We start from the raw sequence: 13811 nt of genomic DNA on the forward strand, positions 1-13811 counted from the left end.
GGTATCGGTCTCACTTCTGGGGCCAAAAACCAGTGATTTATTTGTCAGGCTGTGTTAATTTACCTGTGTCAGCGCAGCAGCACTCAGCCAGCTCCGTTTCCTACAGGCTGCTGCTCAGCTGCCAAATCCATTGCCTCTGCTAAAATCCCTGTTATGTGCTTTTTCAAAAAATTTAAACAATCCTGCCAGACACCCGATTGCACCAGCGGTCGGGTCATGCTCCTTCCTGGGGGAGGTCGGGCGATGCCCGGAGCAGCATCCCTGCACATCCGTACAGCACCGACAAAGTCGGCTCAGCCCTGCGTGAGAAACGGCTCCGCCAGCGGCTGCGGCAAAACCAGAAGCGGCCCCAGTGGTTTCAACCAGAAAAAATTCCCTGCCTTTTCCTCTGTGGGAAAAAAGCAACGGCTTTGCACAAGCCCCTCTGGGGTGGGCTGCCAAGTGTGCCACGCTGTGGCCATGGTACAGATGCTGAGCTTGCTTTATTTAAAGCAGGTTTAAAGCCTGTCCCCAAAAATGCCTGTTCACGGCCACTTTTGCCCCCATTACGTGGTGCCTTGGTCACCGCAGCTCTCCTACTTTGAGGAGCTAAGCATCCAAATGCCAGCATCTCTTCTAGATGCTAGAAAATTGTAGGATTGGGTTTGTTCTGTTTAATGGAAAAATAGAGGTGAACCTCCCCCTGAGCTAACAGATCTACCGGATCCTCTCATTCTGGGGGTCTCATTGCATCCCCCTCTCCTCCTTGGCACAGGTCTCTCACTAGCCTCAAAACCCCCAAAACAAGGAGCTGAGGATGCTGTGCAGCAACCAAAAATATTCCAAGGGGGGCCAATGTTATAAAAGGATTCAAGAAGAGGAAAAAAGGCCCTAAATAAGGGCTGAGAGTTGTCATGTCGCAATAAAACGTCAAGTGCACAGTGCCCAAACCCGCTCTGCTCACTCGGGCTTCGTTACTCACCGCTCGTCACCAAAGGGAGATCGCCTGCAGACCAGCAGCTTGCTCCAGCGTTACGAAGCACCTGAGCTCACGCTGCTTTGGATCAAAATCAGGGGATTTTCTAAAACAGAGAACAGCAAAACCAAACAACCACATCCCCGATGGGGACTCTGAGCTGCGACGGGTGGGAGCCTGGAGAAGCTGTGCTGTGCCACCCTCTGCGAGGCACCCAAGCAAGCAGCCACCAAGCAAAACCAACATGCCATGAGGCCAGGAGAGACATTTCGGGTGTAGAAATACAAGCAGCAAGACCCAGCTTCGCTCCGGGCACTCAGACCTCGGCGCTTCCCTGGAGCCGGTCGTGTCACGCTAATGAATAATCTATAGGCACACGCCAGGGAGTTTTCTTTTTTAGACTGGTTCATGGGTGTTTTTGGAAGAAACAATAGCAGAACACAGCACTCTTCCCTCCCCGGGTCTGGCTCAGTTCCAGATTTCACTTTTTTTTCCTTAGTTTCACAACAAGAGGCACTTTATTATTGCAAACAAATGATTTATCCGAAAAGGAATAGGAGCTTGTAGAAGATAACAGCACATCCTTGGCGTGATGTTAATATGCACATGGAATTTAACTTCCCCACGTTGCAAAAAAGCACAGGGAAAGACGTAGCAGAGCACGGCGGGGAGGTGGGAGATCAGATCAAACGGATCAGATCAAAGAGAGCAAACCTCCCGATCAAAGCCAACACAACTTTGCGTGTCGCCGTTCAACGGCAACGACCCGGGGCGGAGGAGGAAGGCCCTCAGACATGCTGGAAACGCATGCGGGCACCGACATGCGAGTTCCTGCCTTCTCTCGCCAGGCCTCGTGCGAGAAAGCGCCATTTCTTCCCACCGCCGAGCCCTCTGCACGGCAACGCAGGCGGGATTCGCCCCGGGAGGAAGGCAGGGCGCAGTGCCCGGGGGCTGGAGAGGCACCTACCGAGGCTGGCAGGAGGTGTCCTTACAAAGCCCCGTTATGCTGGGTGGGGTGTTCCCGAGGGGGAAAAAATCAGGGTGAAGCCAAGCACATGAAAATTGAATGAAGGCGAAATCACCCAGGGAACAGAGGCGAGCAGGCAAAGGAAGGAGCAAATCCCCACCTCTTGCATCGCTGGAAGGGGATTAACCAAGGAGCAAGCCAAAGATGGAGCACAATCTGCAGCACCCTGAGCCAGAGCCTCCCCAGGCCGCATTACATGAAGGCAGCACACAGCCCAGATGGTCAAGGTGGAGCCAAGCTCACCACCACCACCCCAGCAGCAGGAGAAACCTTCTCTGCACGGCCAGTTAAAGCAGCGCGGCCTCACTCCCTCATCTGCACCCACCCTTTGGAGATGCTAAGTAATGCCCTGGAAACCTTCCCGTGCATTTCCAAAGCGCTAGGAAGAGAAGGGAGTCTTCCTCAGGCAGCTCTTGGCACGAGAACAAACATAGCCAGCCTCGTGTGGCTTTATAAAGGATTGGTTTATTTATATGTTGGCGGGTCTCTGGCACCCTGCCCTTTTGACATCCCTTCTCCAAACACAGCAGCTCTTGCCTGGCCCCAGAGCACCCTTTAGGGGTGTTTAGGGACATCTGAGGTCAGCAATGATGGCACCAACTGCACTGGCCAAGGGCCAGGAGCAATAACCCAGCTGGCAGGACAGGGGCTGGCCCCACGGTACCTGAGCAGGACAAGGATGGTGGCCAAGGCCAACCAAGGCACGTTCACAGTGATGAGGCAGCTCCACAGTCAGGCTGGGAAGTCAACCCATGTGTCAAGGTCTGCATCAACAAGGTCCATGGCCAGTGATGGGCTGGGCTGAGACTGAGCAGGAGCCCTGCAAAACAGCCCCGGAAAGGCTGGGGAGCCAGGGCTGAGCTTAAATGGGCTCCTGGGCCCGTGAGTGTGGGTGGGGGTCTCAGGTGAGGCTACTCAGGGCCATTAAGGGCTGTTAGTGCCCTCGAGCCCTGGTAGCCTGGCTCCAAAGCTGTCCTGCAGGAAAGCAGGAAGAGAGAGATGCCATGGCCAAAAAGGATGAGTTGATGCAACAGGAGCTGGGGCTCAGGGAGAGTCCAGCCATCGCGGGGGCCCTCATGGCTCTCGGCAGCCCCTATGGGGACAATGCAAAGGGAGCACAAGCCATCACCACCTTTGCTCTGCCCTCTTGGGCCGGATCTGTGCACAGCACCCATGGAGCAGCAAGTGAAGACCAGGCACAGTGAGAAACAAAAGATCTGACCCAAAAGGTCCAAATGTGTCCCATCCAACATGAGCGCGAACCACAGAGAAATCCTCCTCGCTGGTCCCCGGGCTGGGAGAAGCTGAGCTGCTGGGACCAGAGTGTCTCCGTGCCCAGCTATGTAGTTTTCAGCAGGCTCCGTTCACTGCAACAAATAGAAAAAACGCACACAAAAACCCCCACAAAATTCATCGACATCTGTGAGGTCTGAGCTGTGTCAGACAGACCCAGGCTCTGTGGCTTTCCTTCAGCTCAAGCCATTTCCCCACGCTGAGCATTCAGTGAAATCCCTCTGTTTATCTCATAGGATTTCTTTCCTCAAGTCCTGTTTTTCAGAGTCAGCCTTAATCACTTTTTAATCATATTTGAGGAGTCTTTGCCTTCGGCATTCCTTAATCTTAGAGATGCTTCTTGTAAAACAGTTGTGCCTGTCTTCCCTCCCGGGGCTCCCACACGGAGGCTACAGGTCTCATTCAAACGAACGTGTCCGTCGTGTCAGCGGCTTCTCCAGCCCCGGAAAGCAAGGGGAAAAGTTCATCGCTGCCTCCAGCTCTGCTACCATTACTCAAAAGCCAGAGCAGCCAGCTGAGGAGTCTTGACTGGCACGAAACGCAGCTTGGCTTCTCTCGCCCAGCTGACTTCTCTTCCACGGTGGTTGTAGTTGATGCAGTTTCTTGAGGAACTCAGACCCAGATTTAGTGGGGTAGGGTTTTTTGGCAAACTTCTGCTTAAAACTGTCTGTCATTAACCATGGGCAATGCACGGGCATCTAATCATTATTCTTCAGTTATTCTTCCATCATCTATAGGAGCTGCCTTTGGCTGCCTTTGGCTAATAAAACCATAACTACCATTTCTCATGTGCCATCAAGTAGCTGTGACACACCAGTGTCATGGTTCCTTGGCTTTTGCTGTCCCATCCCTGTAGTGAGCCAAGCAACTTTCTGCTGTTGTCCTACCATGGAACCCCCATGGCCATACGGTGACATTCCGCTATCGCAATCACATTTGTGGCCATGTATCTGCCTGGGACGCGAGGACAGGAGCAGCCCCAAGCCTGGTTGGCAGCGAAGGCCGGGGGCAGCCAGGGCTGGACCTGGCAGAGCCCATCCCTGCCCTTTGCAATCGCTGGCAATGGCTATGGGGGAAAAGTGATGCTATCTAGATGCAAATCTCCTCGTTGGTTTTATAGAAGGTCCAGCTCAGATCTAGAGAGGCAACCGATGTTCAAGCTTGGAGAGGAAACCCTCAAAAAGCTCAAAAGAGTCTTAAAGTCAATGGGAGCTGGCAGCTAAGGTCATCTTTTGCCCTCTGAAATTCTTCTCCTGTGGTTTTGGGATGCAGATGGCAAAACCAAACTCATGTTCACTTCATCTTCACATGTGCTCCTGGCAATTTCTGATGACTGATGTTTGAGGTGCAGGAGCTCCTCGTGGCATGTGCTAAGGGTGCCTACACATTGACACGGGGCATCCCTAGCTTGTTGGCATCTGTAGATAACCTTACACTTAAGGGGCCTTTGCTGAAGTGTTTCCACCAGCTGGAGAAGATCTCGGCTGGAAGGGATCCCACAGCCATGCCAGCCAGCCTGTCCCACGGTGACGCTGCTCAACGCGGCACTAACCGCATTATCCTGCCCCTGACGTACGGCCACCCTTCAGCCCTGTTCCCCTCTTGGCCGGTATTTATGGGGACAGCCCATTTGTGCTGGAGAACAGGGAGCAAGTGAGTGCCAGGAAGACCACGAGTGACTACTTGCTCCTGATGCCTTCCGGACAGCTGATGAGCAGAGCAATAATGCAGTGGCAGCAGACGTGGCCACTCACAAACCTCCGGGAAGGAGGAGTGAGCTTGGTGAGGATGGGTAAGGGGGAGCAGGGCAGGGAGGTGCCCCCCAGGAGGCTGTGCCTTGTCTAACTGACCCCCAAAACCCACTGGGGAGGAGCTCTGCTGCCCTCAGTGAGGGCTTTCCTGCCCATGACCTGGCAGTTTCCACCACGGTTTTGATGCTAGTGATGGGCAGATCCATGGCTTCCCAACCACAACTCCACTTCCCAGCCAGACCTGGGTCAAACCGCGCTGCCTCGGGTTCACCAGGAGCTTCATGGTGGCTTCTTCTGGCTCCCTCTCCTTTGAGCTCAGCTGGAGAGCAGAGCCACACTTGGGGCTCTTCTCCCCTTACTCATAAGGGGACAACGAAGGGGCAGTTTGGTCTCTTCCATCTCCCCGAGATCCCACCCATGAGGGGACAGGGTGCCATCGCAGAGGATGGGGACATCGCTGCCCCCGGCGCCCCCCGCTGCGCCCTGCACCCAGGCCGAGCCCGTCCTGCTGCAGGCACTCTGCATCCCAGCCCTCCCTGCTTCGGAAGATACGCCATTGTTTGGGGTTTTTTTTTTAGCAACATGGAAACAGGAGGAAATAGATGAAAAGCTGGTGCCTGGGAGACGGCCACCTCTGTCCTCCTTCCGCTCCGCTTGCCGGCAGCGTCTCCTTGCAGCTCCCGCAGGCGAGGCGTCCCAGCGCCAGCCGTGCGGCATCTCCCGCTCCCCCGGCATCCAGGTGCGGCTGGGGAAACCAAACGCTCCCGGGTGAGGGTTGTTTTATCCCCCCCCCTCCCCAGCCACAGAGTTATGAGCTGGTGGGACTGGCAGGAGGGAGGTGGGGTTCAGCGAGGCCGCAGCCGGTCCCCCAGGGCTGTGGCAGGGCTCGGGCTTGTCGGTCCCTCTGCCGAAAACACCTCCTAGGAAGGAGAAGGACGTGGGGAGGGAGGAAATCCGGCTGCTTGGCACTAGCAGCTCCCGGCGAGCAAAACGAGGTGATAATTGGGTTTATAATATAACACGATCCTTCAGGCTTCACCTTATGGTCTCCAGGAATCCTTTATTCATGCCTACCCGCCGAAAGCGCGGCCGGGGAGGCAGTTTGCAGGGCAGTGGCCTGCGGGCACCCGGACCCGAGGGTCAGAGCAGAGGGGGACGGCATCCCGTGTCCTCAGACCCCGCGCTCGCCGGCGGGCGATGTGACCGGCTCCGCCAAGTGCAGCGCACAGGAGGTCCTCTGCTTCTAACCTGGAGTGTAAAACTCAAAAAAAAGAAAAAAAAAGTAATAAACCAACCGTTATACAGAACAGATATAGCTAAAATTATAATATTGTGTACATCTTGCTGACTTGAAGCTGGCTTTTAAAAATAGGACACATTTTCGGGCTCTCAGACCAAAGGGGATGACCAAAAGCCACCGCCTGCCCAGTGCCTGGGGCAGAGCCCACTGGTCTCACTGGTGGCGCTGGGCTGAGCAGGTCCCTGATGCCCTCTGGTGCCCGAGCAGGCCGCGGTGGCGGCTTTGCCCGCCTGGGTCCCGCTCAGCTGCGAAGCCACGAGGATTTGGCACCCAGGGCCCCCCGCACGGCGCACGGGAGCTGCACGGGAGCTGCGGGTGCTCTGACGGTGCAAACCCTCCGCTGCTCCCAGCGCCTGCAGCCACCTCACACACAGCCATCCTGCAAATTCAGGCAGCACCGAAGCCACCAGACCCCTCCAGGGTCCCCGGTCCCCTCCCCACCCCTCCTTCAAAGCAAGACATCAAGAGCCAAGAAGCTCCCAGGCCCTTGGGGTTTTTTTCCTCGTGTTGTTTTTTTTTGTGGCTTTGATGAGGGACAGGGAAAATGCCGATGTGCACGGCTTTGAGATGACAACGGCTTTTCATCATCAGCGCACGGCACCGGCGCATTCATCCCCTGCGTGCGGAGCATGGCCACCTCCGTGTCCCCACAAGAGCAGCGCTCGTCATCTAAACCAAACATCTCAGTGCCCAAACCCCCCCTGCTCTCTCGTCTGTTCACTCGGTGGAAAAAAAGGGGGGGAAAAATAGGGAAGAATGGAGAAACCCTAAGGAAGGCCAGGTGGGGTGGAGCAGACACACGCAGAGGCGGGCATCCAGCCGGCAGCTGTGTGTCCTTCCAGCGCGATGGAGCTGGCTAGGGTATTTTATAGGGCATGGCGTACCTCGCCGTGGGGTTGTGATTCGGAGCTGCTGATGCTGAAGGCTCGGGGGACCGAGGGAGGCCAGAGCCACGGAAGCGTGAAGCTCCGGCTCGTCTCCGCGTTCCCCCTGATGCGTCCCCCGAAAGCGCTGCAAGGCCCTGGGCTGCCTTTGCGGCTTTTGGGAGGACTTTGGGGGAGACCTGGCTCAGCATCGCTCCAGCCCAATAACTGCAATAACTGAGCTCTCCCTTAGAGGTCAGCCCAGCACCAAAACTGGTCCAAAAATCCTCACAGACAGATGCGATTCCTGCAAAGAGCGGGAATTTGGTTAAAAAGGCCGTTCGAGGAGGGCAGGGATGGGCCCCAGCACCTGCAGCCTCCCACCTTGCTGTTGCCAAAGAGCATTCCCAAAAGCTGAGCTCTCCTGCCTGCTCTCCGGCTCCTTCCCACGCACCGGCTGCTCCCAACCCCGTGTCTACCCTGGTCAAGGGGACCCCCCGAAAGGGGAAAGTCTGCCCGGCTCCAGCGGGTGGGTTTTGGGGATCTTGCTGCTGCTGTGATATTTTGCATGCCCCAAGCGGCCAGGACACCCGCTCGGCAGCCTTTCCTTTTGGCTTAATTCCCCCTTCCCTTCTTCTCCTTTCTAACAGACAAATACGACTCAACAAAAATACCCACCATCCCCCCCCAAAAAGCCTGCACTGACAGTTCATGCATCAGAAAGAAAATAACTCGTTTTTTTTCTTTTTCTTTCCCTAAATCCCTCTGGCATAAAAGAGATTTTGGCATCGTACTAAAAATAGAGAGATTAAAAGTAAACCTCTGGCACGGAGCCCCCGCTAGCGAGGGGCACCCGGGGCCGGCAGCCGCCCTGGGGATGGCAGCAGGACCTCGGGGCTGAGCCATGGGGGGACCCAGAGCCCCGCAGCGACGCCAGAGACCCCCAAACCCAGTTGCTGGGGCGATGCTGGGGCATCGCTCTGTACCCAGGACAGGCACCTGGGGACTGTCCCCCGCTGCGCTGGGATGGGAGCCACCGGCGGGGAACTGCTGCCGTGCGGCCCCGTAACGTCAGGCAGGATGGATGGGATATAAGTGCTGCTTGAGCTGGATGGGGGACGAGGCCATGGGCATAGGGAATAAATTAAATCAGCTGTCCCAGGGATGACAGCAAACCTCTGGCAGGACATAAGGTGGAGCAGAAGATGGAGATGGGCGCTGCCGCCGAGCTGCGGGTGACACGAAGGCCACCCCACCGCTCCCCTTCGGGCCAGAGGGATGCAGAGCATCGCTGTATCGCTCATGGGCTGCTGCACGGAGCTGCTTCAGGCTTTCTGGGGGCATCCGCCGGCCCTCGCCGGGGAAGGAGGCAGCAGCCCCGCGCCGTGGCCCTTCTGCCCGTGGCAAACCAGTGCCGCGTCCCTCCAGCCCACCTGCAGCTCGTCCCCCCCTTTTTCTTAATTATGGGAGCTCAAGTAAAGCCTGAAAATGCAAAATGAGGGTAACCTAAAAGAGGCGCCAATAGAAAGTAAATAAAAACAACAGCATTTTTTCCCTTATGAAAAAAAAACAAACAAACAATAAAACGCGCAGCGCACCGGTGGGTTTGAGGGTTTGGCGGCTCATTTTCGGATCCCTCACGCAGCAGAGCCCATCTCTGGCGTGGGCTGGTGGTGAAACAGGGAAGGGAAGGGGATTTCAAAAGAAAGCAAATGCATTGCTGCTGCTGCTGCTGCTGCTGCCTGCTGCTCAGCCCAGGCGGGAGCCGGGGACTGGGATTATCCCGGCGGGATGCCGGAGGAGCGGGCGGGGGGAGCGGATGCTCATCCCAGAGACTCGTGCAGGAGAGGAACCGTGGACATTGCTAAAGCTCGGCCTTACGAGCTCTGGAGGGAGGTGAGAGCCGGTCGGAGACCCGGGCCTTTCCCCAGCCCTCGGGTCCAGGCTCGGGTCAGCGGCTCTGCCCGATACCTTTGCAAACTGGGGCGGTCTCAGGAAGAAAAGCCCGGTCGCCGGGAGTGATGTGCAGAGCCAAGTATGCTCAGGGGTGCGATCCAGCCCTCTGCGAAAAGACGGCAATTAAACAGCAACCGCTCGTTCTCTGCAACCGGCCTGCAACGTCCCGAAGCGCCCAGCCCCGCTTCCCTTCGCCATTGCCTGTTTCTGAGGCGAAATGTTATTTTCGAGTATTTTTTTTCCATCTCTGCAGAATTCAGGGGGGCACAAAGGGTTTTGCCTACCTGAAATATTTTCTCCTGTGATACTTAATCACATTAAGTAGGTCCTGCCTGAGCCGTGGCTCCCTCCTCTGCCTGACCCCATCGGCTTTGCACGCCTTTGAAAAGGGATTTACCCTGACCGGCGCTTGTCTGTGCTTTCACACCCCCGAGAGCAGAGAGTTCTGCTTAAAGCAAGGATTTAGAGAGATAAAGATGAAATTAAATATACAGTGAAGCTTGCCGGGCTGGGCTGTGCGGCAGAAGTGGAGTCGGAAGAGCTTCATGGCCACGAATCCCCAACAACTGCGTGGAGTGAAGGGCTGGCTGCTGATTATCTCACCCGGCTTAAGAACCAGGGCCAGGCTGTGCTTTGCCTGGCGGCCTCGTCCTACTCGGGATCTCAGCAGGACCCAGGGAGCTCCTCGGGGGGTCCCCATGAGTCCCCCCAGCACCCACGTTATTGCTGAGCTGTGTCCCTGAGCTTGAAGCCCTGGGGCCCCACCGCTGCCCTACCTACCCCACCCCTTCCTCCACCAAGGTGAAGTCCACAATCCCGTTGTTGTGGGGTTTTTTTTAATTAGCATCCTCAGCTGAGACTACATCAGAGCCATGTTCAGCCCCAGAAAGACCCATTTTGCTCCAGCCTCTGGGAAACGAGTCCTGAGGAAGCCTGCCAGTATTACAGATGCCCGCGCCTTCCTTTGTGGAGCGATGTTGTTGTGTCGGGTCTTTCTAAATTACTTTGGAGAAAAAAGGGGAAAGAAAAAGAAACACTTCAAAGTGTGAAGTACATTTGCATGATGACAACTAACTTCCAGTGTGCTTTTTCAGTAGGGCCTTGTTTGCAGTGAATGAGCTGATGTGTATTTACTAGTAGGCAATTAAAGCTGAAGGAGCGAAGTGTCCCCGGTGGGACCGGCCGTCCCAGGCGCCCATCACCAGCAAGGCTCTGCTACCCCAGTCGGATGCTTCTCCTGCCGCGTGTGCAGCAGGAAAGCGGTGGGAGAAGGAGAAGGCAACACAGGGACAAGGGGAAATCCATCTCCTGCAGCATCCCCCCGCCAGTCTGTGCCGCGGTGGCTTCTGGCATCCCCTCCGGTCGCCGGTATCCATCGCTCTGCCAGCGAGCTGCTACTCGCTGTGGGTGAAGCCAAGGGGAAAACGCCCTAGGCACCACTGACAACGTGGTATTAAACACCTCCGTCGTGAGCGTTGCCAGCAGTCCCCCCGATAACCCCAGGCCCTGCCGGGGACCCCCAGCCGGCGCAGCAGGCTTTGCCATGGCCCGCGGGAGAAAATGCCGTTGCAGCTTTAGCAGTCTTGGACCTCAAAAAATGGGATCTGGAAAGGCAACCCGAGTGCTTTGGGGAATGTATTTTAAGCCAAGAAGCGTGTAGGATGCAGGAAGGATGCTCGGCATAACAGCCCGGCGGGCTGCAAAGAGGTTGGGCAGGCTGATGACTCCAGAGGGAGAATTTGGAGACTAAGGTGACGTTTGAGCTCGTGACCCAGGCACCACCAGGCACCACCAGGCACACAACCCTCGCCCCTGCCACCCTTTCAACGGCTTTTTTTATTTCCTTTCTGGATGAGGTTTCCATCCTCGGCAGGAGAAAGCCCTTGGCAGCGCTGACCCAGCCCCACGTTTCATTTTTCCCAGCTGATTACTTTCCAGACCCCTGCCCGGGTTTAAAATGAAGGAGAATAATTGGAGCTGATCCATCGGCGGCAGTCAGCGCCTGCCCTCTGCCCTTTCCCCTGCCTGCATATATTTTTTTTCTCTCCCTAAATTCAGTTAGGGACGATCAGGAGCTTCTCCCCCCAGAGGAGCGCTGGGCCAGTGGCCTCTCCCCCGTGATGGTCCCACTCTGCTTGTTGTCAGGGGTGGCCTCAGCTGCTGCCTTCGTCCCTCACCGTCCCCACGACGGGGAGGTCACACGAGCGTGCGGTCCCGTGGGATGGCTGTCAGGGACAGAGCAGGGATGGAGCTGCCCCAACCCCTGGCTCAAACCCCCCTTCACCTTCTCCTCCAGCTCCTATTTTGGGCAAAACCCACCAAAGCTGCAACCGCCATCAACTGTCCCCGATGACATGGTGAAACCTCCTCCCAGGGGCAAAGCAACCAAAAGGCCCGTGTTTAAACCCAAAGGGAAAGCCACTGCCTCACCCCACTGCACCGTGGCTTTGGGCGCTGCCGGAGGCTGCACCCCGGCTCCATCCAGCCTGGGGAAAGCCTTTCCCCACGGGCTCAGGGTATTCCCAGCTGAAATGCAGCAGCTAGCCAGAAAACAAGGCTATGGGTGCAGCCCGTGGTCCTCCCCGGCCGCGCTGATCTCTGCGACAGCCCCCAGCGTCTCCTCCAAGTCGGACAGCAGACAGCCCTTCAGCACGTATTTCCCTCTCTCCATCAGGCTTGGAGGAAAAAAGCTTAAAGTAGGAAAACGTATTAATTTGGTTAAAATAACCTTTGCTGTGGACTGCGTGCGGCACGGACGTGTTCAGGGCAGGAGGGGGGACCTGGCGGTGGGGCAGCCCCGAGCCCTCTCTGCTGCGCCCAAAGGCAGAGGCTCTTTGCTCTTGTCTGTTGAGAAAGCTCTTTAGATACCTGAGCTCTAGCTACCTGCTCAAGAGCCTCTCCGCCACCTTTTCTACACCTTAATACAGTGAACGGTGGTTTTTAGCACCCACCCGTCGCACTGCTAGTTCCCAGCTGCCCCCGTTAGAGGCACCAGGCATAAATAGGGGTGCCCTGCGCACGGTCTGCGGTGAGGTGCCCTGAAGCTTGCCATCGGCTTCAGGCGTCCACGGCCGGGCGAGACAGCGGACGGTGGCTGTGCCGAGCCTGGCACCGGGTGGTTTCCCTGATAGCCGATGCTCAGCCGCATCTGGTGGTCCAGGAGCAAAATCGATGGCCGTGATACAGCCTGTTTGCATCTAGAAGTGAAATACGGAAGGGTTCAGGCTTGGCACGGGAAAGTCTTCTGAAGCGCAATGTTGGGGAAGGCACGGGCAGCAGAGAGGGAGCTTTGAGCGGAGTGTTACAGAAAAGTCACAATTTTCAGAGAGGATCTCCTGTCTAAGGAGGTTTGGGGCAGTGCAAGGGGGAGGAGAGGCGATACGCGCCCCTGGTTGCTCACAAACCCCACCCTCCAGCAGGATGGATGGCTGGGAATCTGCAATGGATGGAGCCAGAAAGGACAAAGCCTCCCCAGGGCATCCGCCTTGCAGCCGGGGCTCGCTCCGGGGCCGCTCCGGACTCGTTAATGCAGCAGCTAATCAGGCGCTACAGATAATTACAGCTTTTTACAGATTCAATTTTTGCCTGAGGAAGGGAGGGAGGGGAAGCAGGACTCTTCTGGGTCTTTCAATGCATTTTGAAACCTTGGGACGTACCCGAGGAACGTGTAAAGCAGCATCCGAGCCACCGCCGTGCTTGGAGCAGGCTGGGTGGGAAGGATGCTCCTGGTACCTGCAGCAGCCTTACGGAGGTACCCACCGTCGCTGCCAGGGCAGTGCTGCAGCGGGGCCCCATTGCCAGCACACGGCAAGCGGAGAAGGTGCCGTCACAAAGAAAAGCGTTTGGCCAGGGCGAAAGCCCTGTCTCCCCCAGCTGCCTCATTTAAGCTGCTCTAGAGGCAGCTGAGCCCCGAGCCAGCATCTCGCACTGCTGCCTGCCCCTCACCCTGCCTCCGGTCTGCACCTCGTCGCACCTCGGACTTTGCAGATTTTCAGAGAAAAGCCGGCCTGCGGTGCCATTAGCAGCAGGAGAGGTCCCGTGCCCCCACACAAACACGGGGTGACGCATCCCCAGCACTCTTGGGTCACCGTTTCTATTCACTCAGAGCTATCGCTTGGCTCAGGGAGTTTTAGCGAATCTTATTTCAGCTTTCCTTCCGAAATCCAGCAATGAAATCGCCCGGCTGGGTGCTGAAGAGCAAGAGGAGGAGGGTGAAGCAGGAGTAACGCAGAAAGGTGGGGTTCTTTCAAGCAGCCGCCGGAGCCCAGGGAAGAGCAGATGCCTCGGCTCGCCTCGCGCCCTGCCCCGTCGGCTCGGCCACGGGCTCCCTCGCCCCAGCTCCACGCTTTTGAGCGCCTCATCACCCAAACTGATGCTGGAGAGGCCGTTAATTAAAGCCAACTGGCGGGATAAGCTATCAATCGGCTGCGAGCTGGGGGAAGACGCAGCTCTCGGTGGTGCCCACAAGCACGTGCCTTTGGCCAAGGGTGCTGCTCCCAAATCCCCGGGGGAGTAGGACACAGGGCTGCAGCAGACACAGCCCAGAGAAACTAACAGACCAGGAAACTAATGCTACTGAACCATAATGCTGATAAATTCCCTTAGAAATGCTTATTGCACAATAAAAACCCAAATTAAAACCATCCCTTCAACCCCTTCTCTTCTA

This window comes from Platalea leucorodia (assembly GCF_965183815.1).
Source record: "Platalea leucorodia genome assembly, chromosome: 10".
NCBI classification, from domain to species: Eukaryota; Metazoa; Chordata; class Aves; order Pelecaniformes; family Threskiornithidae; genus Platalea; species Platalea leucorodia.